The sequence below is a fragment of the Macaca nemestrina genome, chromosome 12, assembly GCF_043159975.1.
Source record: "Macaca nemestrina isolate mMacNem1 chromosome 12, mMacNem.hap1, whole genome shotgun sequence".
Classification (NCBI taxonomy): Eukaryota; Metazoa; Chordata; class Mammalia; order Primates; family Cercopithecidae; genus Macaca; species Macaca nemestrina.
This window is the reverse complement of record NC_092136.1, coordinates 103657988-103670965: the sequence shown is the minus strand read 5'-3', so window position 1 is coordinate 103670965 and position 12978 is coordinate 103657988. Positions and strand designations below refer to the sequence as shown.

Sequence of the window (12978 nt, the reverse complement as noted above, 5' to 3'; positions counted from 1 at the left end):
AACAAAAGGGAGTTAGAAAGCTGTCAAGAAATGTTCCCCAGCAGGATTATTAAATGCCTAAATGATTACTGATGGAGGTTGTGAAATCTTGATTTCTGGAGGTTTAAGAAACAAAAAGAATAGCCAAATACTTCATAAGGCATTTATTGTGTGTGACAGTCCTGCATTAGACACTGTGACTCAGTCATGAACTAGAAGGCAAAGGTCTGGCCAACAGAAAGCTCACATTCCAGGAGTAGCAACTTCAGTCTTTCCTCAATCACAGAGGCGTTCTTGTCCTCAGTCTGCCCACTATGCACCTATTAACTCATCAGATCTGCATCTCTAGATACATCTCCTCTATGCCAGGTACTACACCAGCCAACACTTTATATATTTCATCCTCATGACAACCCTACATGGTAACAATTATTTTATTCATTTTACCAATTAAAAACTGAAACTAAATAAGATATGCAATTTAATTAAGATTACAAAGCCATGTGGGGTAGATTTGAGATTAAGTTTTTATTTTTTATTTTTTATTTTATCATTATTTTTTTTTTGAGATAGAGTCTTGCTCTGTTGCCCAGGCTAGAGTGCAGTGGTGAGATCTCGTCTCACTGCAAGCTCCGCCTCCTGGGTTCAAGCCATTCTCCTGCCTCAGCCTCCCGAGTAGCTGCGACTACAGGTGCCAGCCACCATGCCCAGCTAATTTTCTTTTTTTTTTTTTTTTTTTTTTTGTATTTTTAGTAGAGATGGGTTTTCACTGTGTTAACCAGAATGGTCTCAATCTCCTGACCTCTTGATCCACCCGCCTCGACCTCCCAAAGTGTTGGGATTACAGGCGTGAGCCACCATGCCCGGCTGAGATTAGGTTTTTTAACTGCAAGACTAATATACTGTTTTTCTATCTCATCCTGCTACCTCTATTCCGTCTCCCCACCACTGGGGCTACCCAAGGCTTGGACATGCTATGTGTTATTCCCTCCTGCATCTATCGTCTCACAGGGAAGAAGTATTTTTAGCAATGCTTCATGGTATCGTGAATGTCTAACTGGAGCCCAGATAGTGCCCAGATCTTTGTGCTTCACCATTTAGTGACTCTAGTGGGAGGAAGTTCAATGGAGGTAAGCTGGTAAGAGATCTGAAGGTGGCAGAACCTGTCACGTCTCTCAAATTACATAGCATAGGGTGGGGTGTGGTGGTGGTAATTTCTGTGACTGTGGCCTAGCTCTGCATTATTGGAAGTGGTGAGAGAGGGATTAATTTAGGCCCTTTCCAATAGACAAATAAAAATATCCAAAAGTACATTTGTAAATTGGTTACTTGGAACTCAGAATGAGTATTTACAAATAAGTTAAGTTAGTGGGATGATATCAGTAAAAATGGCAGAGTGAAAAGCTGGGTGCCATAGTGCATACCTGTAGTCCCAGCAACTCAGGAGCACAAGCAGTTCAAAGCCAGCCTGGGCAACATAAGGAGACTCTGTCTGCAAAAAAAGAAGGAAGAAAGGAAGGAAGGAAGGAAGGAAGGAAGGAAGGAAGGAAGGAAGGAAGGAAGGAAGGAAGGAAGGAAGGAAGGAAGGAAGGAAGGAAGGAAAGGAGGGAGGGAGGGAGGGAGGGAGGGAGGGAGGGAAAGGCAGAGTGAGGTTCTCTGAAACTTTTCTCCTCCATAAAAGCAATGGAAAAACATGGCAAAAATTCTAAGAATCTACACTGGAAATTAACAAAAGGCTTCCTGCAAGCCAGAGAGATTTTATTGAAAAAATAGAGCAGAACACTAATAAGAACAGCATGCTTTGTGGCATTTTAACTCAACATATTTCCACCTTTTCCTCCCCAGCTCCATGGGAGCCTTAAAAGCCAACATCCTACAATGATGATGAAAACCAGCAGCCTGGCAGTCAGTGGAGAGGGCAGAATGAGGTTGGAGCACCTTCAAAGCCTCATTCCTGAGAATTTTCATTATGTGACCTGCTGGCAGATTCTGGAATACCAGTTATCTAGCTGGACTCAGAGATCTGCTGTATAACGTTGTGTTTATGGTTAACGATGTTATATCGTACACTTAAAAACTTAAGAGAATAGATCTCATGTTATATATTTTTTTATTACTACTATAAGTTCTAGGGTACATGTGCACAACATGCAGGTTTGTTACATATGAATACATGTGCCATGTTGCTGTACTGCACCCATTAACTTGTCATTTACATTAGGTATATCTCTTAATGCTAGCCCTCCCCCCACCCCCCTCCCCACAATAGGCCCCGGTATGTGATGTTCCCCTTCCTGTGTCCAAGTGATCTCATTGTTCAATTCCCACCTATGAGTGAGAACATGCGGTGTTTGGTTTTCTATTCTTGTGATAGTTTGCTGAGAATGATGGTTTCCAGCTGCATCCATATCCCTACAAAGGACAAAAACTCATCCTTTTTCATGGCTGCATAGTATTCCATGGTGTATTTGTATACACATTTGTATAATGTGCCACATTTTCTTAATCCAGTCTGTCACTGATGGACATTTGGGTTGATTCCAAGTCTTTGCTATTGTGAACAGTGCTGCAATAAACATACATGTGCATGTGTCTTTATAGCAGCATGATTTATAAGCCTTTGGGTATACAGCCAGTAATGGGATGGCTGGGTCAAATGGTATTTCTAGTTCTAGTGCCTTGAGGAATCACCACACCATTTTCCACAATGGTTGAACTAGTTTACAATCCCACCAACAGTGTAAAAGTGTTCCTATTTCTCCACATCCTCTCCAGCACCTGTTGTTTCCTGATTTTTTAATGAGCGCCATTCTAACTGGTGTGAGATGGTATCTCATTGTGGTTTTGATTTGCATTTCTCTGATGGCAAGTGATGATGAGCATTTTTTCATGTGTCTGTTGGCTGTATGAATGCCTTCTTTTGAGAAATGTCTGTTCATATCCTTTGCCCACTTTTTGATGGGGTTGTTTGTTTTTTTCTTGTAAATTTGATTGAGTTCTTTGTAGGTTCTGGATATTAGCCCTGTGTCAGATGAGTAGATTGCAAAAATGTTCTCCCATTCTGTAGGTTGCTTGTTCACTCTGATGGTAGTTTCTTTTGCTGTGCAGAAGCTCTTTAGTTTAATTAGATCCCATTTGTCAATTTTGGCTTTTGTTGCTGTTGCTATTGGTGTTTTAGACATGAAGTCCTTGCCCATGCCTATTCCTGAATGGTATTACCTAGGTTTTCTTCTAGGGTTTTTATGGTTTTAGGTCTAACATTTAAGTCTCTAATCCATCTTGAATTAATTTTCGTATAAGGAGTAAGGAAAGGATCCAGTTTCAGCTTTATTCTTATGGCTAGCCAAATTTCCCAGCACCATTTATTAAATAGGGAATCCTTTCCCCATTTCTTGTTTTTGTCAGGTTTGTCAAAGAGCAGATGGCTATAGATGTGTGGTATTATTTCTGAGGGATCTGTTCTGTTCCATTGTCTATATCTCTGTTTTGGTACCAGTACCATGCTGTTTTGGTTACCATAGCCTTGTGGTATAGTTTGAAGCCAGGTAGCGTGATGCCACCAGCTTTGTTCTTTTGGCTTAGGATTGTCTTGGCAATGCAGGGTCTTTTTTGGTTCCATATAAACTTTAAAGCAGTTTTTTCCAATTCTGTGAGGAAAGTCATTGATAGCTTAATGGGGATGTCATTGAATCTATAAATTACCTTGGGCAGTATGACCATTTTCACAATCTTGATTCTTCCTATCTGTGAGCATGGTATGTTCCTCCATTTGTTTGTGTCCTCTTATTTCACTGAGCAGTAGTGTGTAGTTCTCCTTGAAGAGGTCCTTTACATCCCTTGTGAGTTGGATTCCTAGGTATTTTATTCGCTTTGAAGCAATTGTGAATGGGAGTTCATTCCTGATTTGGCTCTCTGTTTGTCTGTTACTGGTGTATAAGAATGCTTGTGATTTTTGCACATTGATTTTGTATCCTGAGACTTTGCTGAAGTTGCTTATCAGCTTAAGGAGATTTTGGGCTGAGACAATGGGGTTTTCTAAATATACAATCATGTCATCTGCAAACAGGGACAATTTGACTTCTTCTTTTCCTAACTGAATACCCTTGATTTCTTTCTCTTGCCTGATTGCCCTAGCCAGAACTTCCAACACTATGTTGAATAGGAGTGGTGAGAGAGGGCATCCCTGTCTTGTGCCAGTTTTCAAAGGGAATGCTTCCAGTTTTTGCCCATTCAGTATGATATTGGCTGTGGGTTTGTCATAAATAGCTCTTATTATTTTGAGATACATTCCATCGATACCGAATTTATTGAGAGTTTTTAGCATGAAGGGCTGTTGAATTTTGTCAAAGTCCTTTTCTGCATCTATTGAGATAATCATGTGGTTTTTGTCTTTGGTTCTGTTTATATGCTGGATTATGTTTATTGATTTGCGAATGTTGAACCAGCCTTGCATCCCAGGGATGAAACCCACTTGATCATGGTGGATAAGCTTTTTGATGTGCTGCTGGATTTGGTTTGCCAGTATTTTATTGAGGATTTTTGCATCGATGTTCATCAGGGATATAGGTCTAAAATTCTCTTTATTTGTTGTTTCTCTGTCAGGCTTTGGTATCAGGATGATGCTGGCCTCATAAGATGAGTTAGGGAGGATTCCTTCTTTTTCTATTGATTGGAATAGTTTCAGAAGGAATGGTACCAGCTTCTCCTTGTACCTCTGGTAGAATTCGGCTGTGAATCCATCTGGTCCTGGACTTTTTTTGGTTGGTAGGCTATTAATTATTGCCTCAATTTCAGAGCCTGCTATTGGTCTATTCAGGGATTCAACTTCTTCCTAGTTTAGTCTTGGGAAAGTGTAAGTGTCCAGGAAATTATCCATTTCTTCTAGGTTTTCTAGTTTATTTGTGTAGAGGTGTTTATAGTATTCTCTGATGATAGTTTGTATTTCTGTGGGTTTGGTGGTGATATCCCCTTTATCATTTTTTATTGCATCTATTTGATTCTTCTCTCTTTTCTTCCTTATTGGTCTTGCTAGCGGTCTATCAATTTTGTTGATCTTTTCAAAAAACTAGCTCCTGATTTCATTGATTTTTGTAGGGTTTTTTGTGTCTCTATCTCCTTCAGTTCTGCTCTGATCTTAGTTATTTCTTGCCTTCTGCTAGCTTTTGAATGTGTTTGCTCTCGCTTCTCTCGTTCTTTTAATTGTGATGTTAGGGTGTCAATTTTAGATCTTTCCTGCTTTCTCTTGTGGGCATTTAATGCTACAGATTTCCCTCTACACACTGCTTTAAATGTGTCCCAGAGATTCTGGTAGGTTGTATCTCTGTTCTCATTGGTTTCAAAGAACATCTTTATTTCTGCCTTCATTTCGTTATGTACCCAGTAGTCATTCAGGAGCAGGTTGTTCAGTTTCCATGTAGTTGAGCGGTTTTGATTGAGTTTCTTAGTCCTGAGTTCTAGTTTGATTGCACTGTGGTCTGAGAGACAGTTTGTTATAATTTCTGTTTTTTTACATTTGCTGAGGAGTGCTTTACTTCCAACTATGTGGTCAATTTTGGAATAAGTGTGATGTGGTGCTGGGAAGAATGTATATTCTGTTGATTTGGGGTGGAGAGTTCTGTAGATGTCTATTAGGTCCGCTTGGTGCAGAGTTGAGTTCAATTTCTGGATATCCTTGTTAATGTTCTGTCTCGTTAATCTGTCTAATGTTGACAGTGGGGTGTTAAAGTCTCCCATTATTATTGTATGGGAGTCTAAGTCTCTTCGTAAGTCTCTAAGGACTTGCTTTATGAATCTGGGTGCGCCTGTATTGGGTGCATATATATTTAGGATGGTTAGCTCTTCCTGATGAATTGATCCCTTTACCATTATGTAATGGTCTTGTTTCTCTCTTTTGATCTTTGATGGTTTAAAGTCTGTTTTATCAGAGACTAGGATTACAACCTCTGCTTTTTTTTGTTTTCCGTTTGCTTGATAGATCTTCCTCCATCCCTTTATTTTGAGCCTATGTGTGTCTCTGCATGTGAGATGGGTCTCCTGAATATAACAAACTGATTGGGTCTTGACTCTTTATCCAATTTGCCAGTCTGTGTCTTTTAATTGGACCACTTAGTCCATTTACATTTAAGGTTAATATTGTTATGTGTGAACTTGATCCTGTCATTATGATATTAGCTGATTATTTTGCTTGTTAGTTGATGCAGTTTCTTCCTAGCATCAATGGACTTTACATTTTGGCATGTTTTTGCAATCGCTGGTACCTGTTGTTCCTTTCCATGTTTAGTGCTTCCTTCAGGATCTCTTATAGGGCAGGCCTGTTGGTGACAAAATCTCTAAGCATTTGCTTGTCTGTAAAGGATTTTATTTCTCCTTCACTTATGAAACTTAGTTTGGCTGGATATGAAATTCTGGGTTGAAAATTCTTTTCTTTAAGAATGTTGAATATTGGCCCCCACTCTCTTCTGGCTTAGAGAGCTAAGTAATCTGACTTGATTTTTTACAGAATGTATCAAAATATCACACTGTACCTCATAAATAAGTATAATACTATGTGTCAATTAAAAACAAAATTTTCTAAATGAAACACACTTGGAGTAAACATATTTAGTTGTATGCCTTGGTAATAAGTAGTTATTATTCATTAGTGGATAATTACATAGCTTGAATTCTCAATTAAAATTTGTGATTAGAAAAATATAGATAAAAAAATAGAAGTTAAGTGATTATTAGGTTACCAGCTTAGCCCACAGACATTGACTTTACCCATTATTAGGGGGGCAGTTGTACAACGCTTATCCTAGAATCGGACTAGGGTTAGAATTCCAATTCTATAATTTAGTTGCTGTATGAATTTGGGCAGATGGCCTACCTTGTCAGAGCATTCATTTCTTCAGCTAAACATGGGGCTAAGATTTTATGATACAGTCATTATGAAGACAATAGATAAGTTGTATATATACAAAAGCACTAGAAGTCTTGAATAAATGGTCATGAATAACATTCTTATAATGTAAGCAAAATAGTTCTTATATCAACTCTTAAATCCACAGATCACTTTAAAATGTTTGTATTGTAGATGGGTTAGATGTTTTTATCTGAGCAGCCCTAATGCTTGGAGCCAAGTCAACATCTCCCTAAAATGTCCCACATTTCTGAATCCCCAGCTCCAGCACCCTGAAATTCTGAATCCATCTGTGCACTGAGCTACTCAAATGTTGGGCTCTTCCAAGCCCTTGAACATCAAGGAAATGTGGCAGTTATCAGCAAGAGGGCAGCCCTTACAACATCATAGAGTTGGGTTTCCAGGCTCAGGGAGATGAGAAGGCCCACAGGCAACGTCAACAGCAGAAGGCTCCACTTGCAGAGAGTCTGCACCCACATGGCAGGCTGTGGTGGCCGGAGGGATGCATGGAAATGTCTGGCAATGTGCTTTGACCATTTGAGGCAAGTGTCTTTATGTCATAGCCCATCTGGATAATGAGAAGAGCTACATTTAAGGGTTAGAATGAATAGGTATTACATCCTGCACTTTGCCTTTTGTATTGCTTATTTGTTTAATCTGTGTTGTACTTTTTCTGTGAAATGGCAGAGTGACAAGGGATCTGGAACTCAAGAAAGCAGGGTAAAATTGCATGTTTCCCACTTTCTAGCAGAGAAGGTTTGGGCAAATCAACTAACCCATCTGAGCTTCTCTGTCTTCATTTGATGATAAACACATAAAGAGGCTTGTATTATACGTTGGATATAAAAAGTGCTCAATCCATTGTTAGTTCCCTTCCTCTTCCCCTCCCATTTCTACTTAGTTCCCCTTTCCTTTTCTTATGATATAATTTGCGATTGTGACTTTGGTTAAAGATGCTCTTTCTTCTCTGTCTGAAACCTAATGGTGCAAGCTAGATCTCTGATACTAGAAAACTTTCAATTGCTTAAAAAAAAGTCAATTCAATTTTAATTTTTACCATGTGACATCTGAAAGCTAGAAATGAGGCAACCAGGAAGATGTAAGGACTTTCATAGGCAGTCTCCATATGAAAGTGTTGGGATTACAGCTAGGAGAGTCTGCCCTTTCCTCCTTCATCAGCACTACAGTTTATGGTGTGCTCTGCAGTATGGGCATGGCTGGATCTCCCTGAAGTGAGAGAACTGGGAGTAAATATTCATTAGCCAGTTGATTTTGCTGAGGAGGAACAAAAATCCATACACACAGCCCACACTTCATTGTCTACTTGTTCTCAACATTCATAAAATGATAAGAGATTTCCTTACTAGGATTGCCTTGTAGGAATTAAATTCATTTAATGCCAAATGTAAGAAGCCTTAAAATTAGAAAACCCCAAGTCTGTTTCTTCTGGAAATTGCGATCTTTATTTTTATTGTTTATTCTTTCACTCCCTGGCCTCATCATACCTTTATTGCATGAATTTTAAACTTTTCTTTCCAAAATATGTTATTACTAGCTTTGTCATTGGCAATTTTTATAGTGTTTTGATTCTTCCATTGATTTTTTAATATCTAAATCCATTAAGTTGTTTCTGTTTAAATACCTTCAGTAAGGACAATGAAAGCTTCCTGAGGTGAAGTGGGTGGGGGGAAGTCCTTACAATTCTGATCTTCAGAGGTAGAAACATTTTGACCTCCTGAAATCATAATCAGACAAAGAGGAGTACTCTGTAAAATGATGCTACAGAGAGCCTCTTAATTCCCTTTGTTGTCTCCTGATACAATGAAGAGAAGACATAATGAGAGGAACAAGATACTCTCCATAGATTTTTCTCTAATCACTTAACTTTTCAAAGTAGGGAACGGGATGATTTTAATTTTTCTCTTTCTTTTGACCTCTGGCATAATTCCTTCTGAAAAAATATTCTCTTCAGGGGTCAAATTACAGAAGAGCAAGTTGTTTGGCTGTAAACTTATGGGCTATTTTATTTTAAACAATAAAATAAAAGGTCTGATGACATTGTTATACCCTAAAAAAGCTCACTTTCTATTCTAACCCAGTCATGTGTGAAACAACAGCAAAGCGAAAGAAATTAAATTAATCCAGCATCCAGACAGTTCTATCACTTCTGGATATTCTGGATAATGGGGGGAAAGTCTATGACTGCTGTCAAATAAAAAAGAGACCGTTTCTCTCCCTTTCTTGCAATGGTTCCAGCCTCACTTAAACTTTGGATTCACTTGTAGAATTTCAAAACATAGTGATACCTCTGTCTTAACCCCCAGATATTCTTATTTAGTTGGTCTGGGGAGAACCAGAGATCAGGGTTTTTTAAAATCCTCTGACAATTCTAATATAGTATAGCCAAGGTTGAGAACTCCTGGTAGACCGAATTGTGGGGTGAAGACTGGGAGCAGGGCCACAGCTTCAGACTCCACATCTTTCCCTTTCCTGCAGTTTTGGACTGAGTAGTTCTGCCTCTCTGTGTTTATATTTTGGAAGTCTGTTTATAGCTTTATTATTAAAGAAAAATGGTCATTGTTTTTAATCCTTCAAGAAAATTTGGAAACCACTATTCTACTGAAAAAGGCTAATATCTCACTCTTCCTTTCCAGGCTGGTTTTATGCCTAAGATCAAAAAAGCATTCAGCTTATTTTGTTTGTTTTATTCTTAATATAGTAGGAAAACTGAATATAAAGTTAAAAGATGAGTGCTGGCTTTATTTTATTCTAAGAGACCTTGAGAGAGACTGGAACTCTTCTGTCCTATCCTCAAGCACTGCGGAGTGATTTAAGAAAAAAGGGTCTTGGAGAAAGAATGTAGATAGATGCCTGCTCAGAAATATTAAAGATCCCTGGAACCTTCAAAAAGCTGGATTGCTTACAGATGTAAATGAAGAGCAATGGTTGAAGTCTTCATTAGAAAATGAAATGTATTAAGGCCCCTTAAGACCAGTAGTTAATGAATATTATTTGATTAATTCAAGTCCTCATCAAAATGAGAAAGTAAAAGGGTCTAGCACACAGCCTGCTAGAAGTTCCACAAACATCAGGAATTTTTTTATTCTTCTTAAAAGATAAGAAATTTGAAAATTACATGCCAACATGGTAAAAACATGTGTCTTCTAAAAATACAAAAACTAGCTGGGTGTGGTGGAGCATGCCTGTAGTCCCAACTATTGGCAATACTGAGGTGGGAGAATCACTTGAACCCGGGAGGCAGAGGTTGCAGTGAGCTGAGATCATAGCACTGTACTCCAGCCTGGGTGACAGAGTGAGAATCTGTCTCAAAAATTACATGGATGGATGTTGTTGAATGACAATGGTAAAAATTACTCTCTTACTCTCAGCTTTTTCTTCTAGGACCAATAAGGTAAGGAGCCGTGAGCCACAGTGCTGAAACCCTATGAGTCTTCAACTCACAATACACATCCTACCAAATTAGTTTTACTTAAAGGTTAAAGGTGGTTTTCTCATTAGAAAAAAAATAATACGATAAAAAATAATAATTTTGATTTGTAACAATTGTAAGCCTTTGCCTCATTTTGTTTCTTCTTTTTTTCTTTTCTTTTTTTTTTTTTTGAGCTGATAAATATGTTTATGCCAACCACAGAAACTATGAGGCATACAAAAACAAACAGCAAAATGATAGAAGCAGTTCCTTCCTTATCAGTAATTACTTCAAATAAAATTAGATTCAACTTTCTTTTTTTTTTTTTTTTTTTTTTTTTTTTGAGACGGAGTCTCGCTCTGCCGCCCAGGCTGGAGTGCAGTGGCTGGATCTCAGCTCACTGCAAGCTCCGCCTCCCGGGTTCACGCCATTCTCCTGCCTCAGCCTCCCGAGTAGTTGGGACTACAGGCGCCCGCCACCGCGCCCGGCTAGTTTTTTGTATTTTTTAGTAGAGACGGGGTTTCACCGTGTTAGCCAGGATGGTCTCGATCTCCTGACCTCGTGATCCGCCCGTCTCGGCCTCCCAAAGTGCTGGGATTACAGGCTTGAGCCACGGCGCCCGGCCTAGATTCAACTTTCAAATAAAAAGGCAGAGACTGGAAAATGGATCAGAAAATAAACCAAAACCATGATTACATTACAAGCTGTCTACAAGGTATTCACTTTAGATTCAAAAAGACAAATAGCTTGAAAGTACAGGATGGAAAAATATATTTTATGCAAATTAAAACAAAAAAAATTGGAGTGGCTATGGTAATATCCAACAAAATAGATTCTAAGCCGAAAACTGTTACAAGAGACAAAGACAGGCATTATATGGTGATAAAGGGTGAGTTCATCAAGAAGATATAACAATTATAAACATGTATACACTAAACAACAGAACCCCAAAATATATGCGCAAACATTGACAGAATTGAAGAGAGAAACAGTTCTACAATAATAGTTGGAGTTTTTAATACTATTTTCAATAATGGATAGAATATGTAGACAGAGACTAATGAGGGAATAAAAGAGTTGAACAATATAAACAAACTAAACCTAACAGAAATACAGTTGATTTTTGCTATTTGCAGTAGTAATGTTCTATAAAGTCACCATGAACTTTAGGGCAAATATTAAATTGTTACTCTTAGGCAAAATGCCGAGTTACTCTGGTAACATTTTCATCAACTGATCAATACATAAGTTTGTCTTATATTTATTTCTGTTTAAAGACACTTTATTCAATATATATTATCTATTAACACTGAACTCATAATCAATAGCAATATAACTTGCTTCTTAATAACGACTATCTAACATATATTTTCTCTGCAAGGCGTACCACAACCTTCTTGCACTTGGAAACACCAGAGAGCACTACAATAGTATGCTTAGGAGCCATTTTAAACAGAAAAATTATTAATAATAAACACAAAAATATGAAAAACATAGGACTGCATGGATAACAAAAGGACACTTGTTTATAGCATGGGAACTTAAAAAAGAAGGCAAAGCATTGCCTTGTTCAATCTGAGCTGAGAATGTGTGTCTCAGACAACTCATATTTTTCACTGCTCTGAATGTGTCCACCAATGAATGTAAAAGCTATGTGATTCCAGAATTACAAATAATTTTTAGTGGTTGGGCTAACTGGGAATTATGTAATCTATGAATAATGACGATTGACTATATGGAACACTCTACTGACAATAGCATAATGCACATTAATCGCAAGTGCACATGGAAAGTCATCAAATTAGGCCATATGTTAAGCCATGAAACAAGTCTCAATAAATTTATAAAGATTAAAATCAAGCAAAATATCTTCTCTGACCACAGTGGAATGGAACTAGAAATCAGTAACAGAAGGAAAGCTGGAAAATTCACAATTTTATGGAAATTAAACAATACAGAAACAACCAATGGGTCAAAGAAGAAATCACAAGTAAATTTAGAAAATATTTTGAGATGAATGAAAATGAAAATACAACATACCAAAACTTACAGGATGCAGCAAAAGAAGTGTTCAGAGGAAATTTATAGTATTATTCCTACAATAAAAAAGAAGAAAAAATTCATATCAATAATCAAAAACCTCTCAACAAAGAAAATTCCAGGGCCAGATAGCTTCACTAGTGAATTCTACCAAATATTTAAAGAAAACTCATCACTATTATTCCCAAAATATAAAAGAGGTGAGAATACCTTCCTATTCATTCTATAAAGCCAGCATTGCCCTGATACCAAAGCCAAAAAATATATATAAGAAGAAACCTACAAAGTTATTTCTTATAAATATAGATGTAAAACCCTTCCACAAAATACTTACAAACTGAATTCAACAGCATATTTAAAGCATATACACCAAGACCAAGCAGGAATATAAGATAGTTAGCATGAAAAGTCAATCAATTCTGTGTGAATTTCAGGATCAGCTTTCTCATTTCTGCAAAAAAGGGTGATGAAATTTTGATAGAGATTGCATTGAGTCTGTAGATTACTTTGAGTTGTACTGATATCATCCTATCCATGAACACAGAATGTTTTTCTAATAATTAGTACACTAGCTGATCCTGAAATTCACACAGAATTGAAAGGAGCCCTGAATAGTTAAAACAATACTGAG

At 37.7% G+C, this 12978-nt stretch overlaps 1 long non-coding RNA gene across 1 annotated transcript in view; it reads right to left on the bottom strand.

Moving 5' to 3' along the window:
- Positions 1–1401: 1401 nt before the first annotated feature.
- Positions 1402–12978, bottom strand: part of LOC139357371 (uncharacterized) — a 35583-nt gene continuing 24006 nt past the window's right edge. Inside the window, exons 2-3 of the long non-coding RNA XR_011610356.1 lie at positions 12348–12403; positions 1402–1471 (exon numbers count right to left, since the gene is read on the bottom strand). This is a non-coding gene — a long non-coding RNA (uncharacterized lncRNA). The remainder of the gene's footprint in view (positions 1472–12347; positions 12404–12978) is intronic.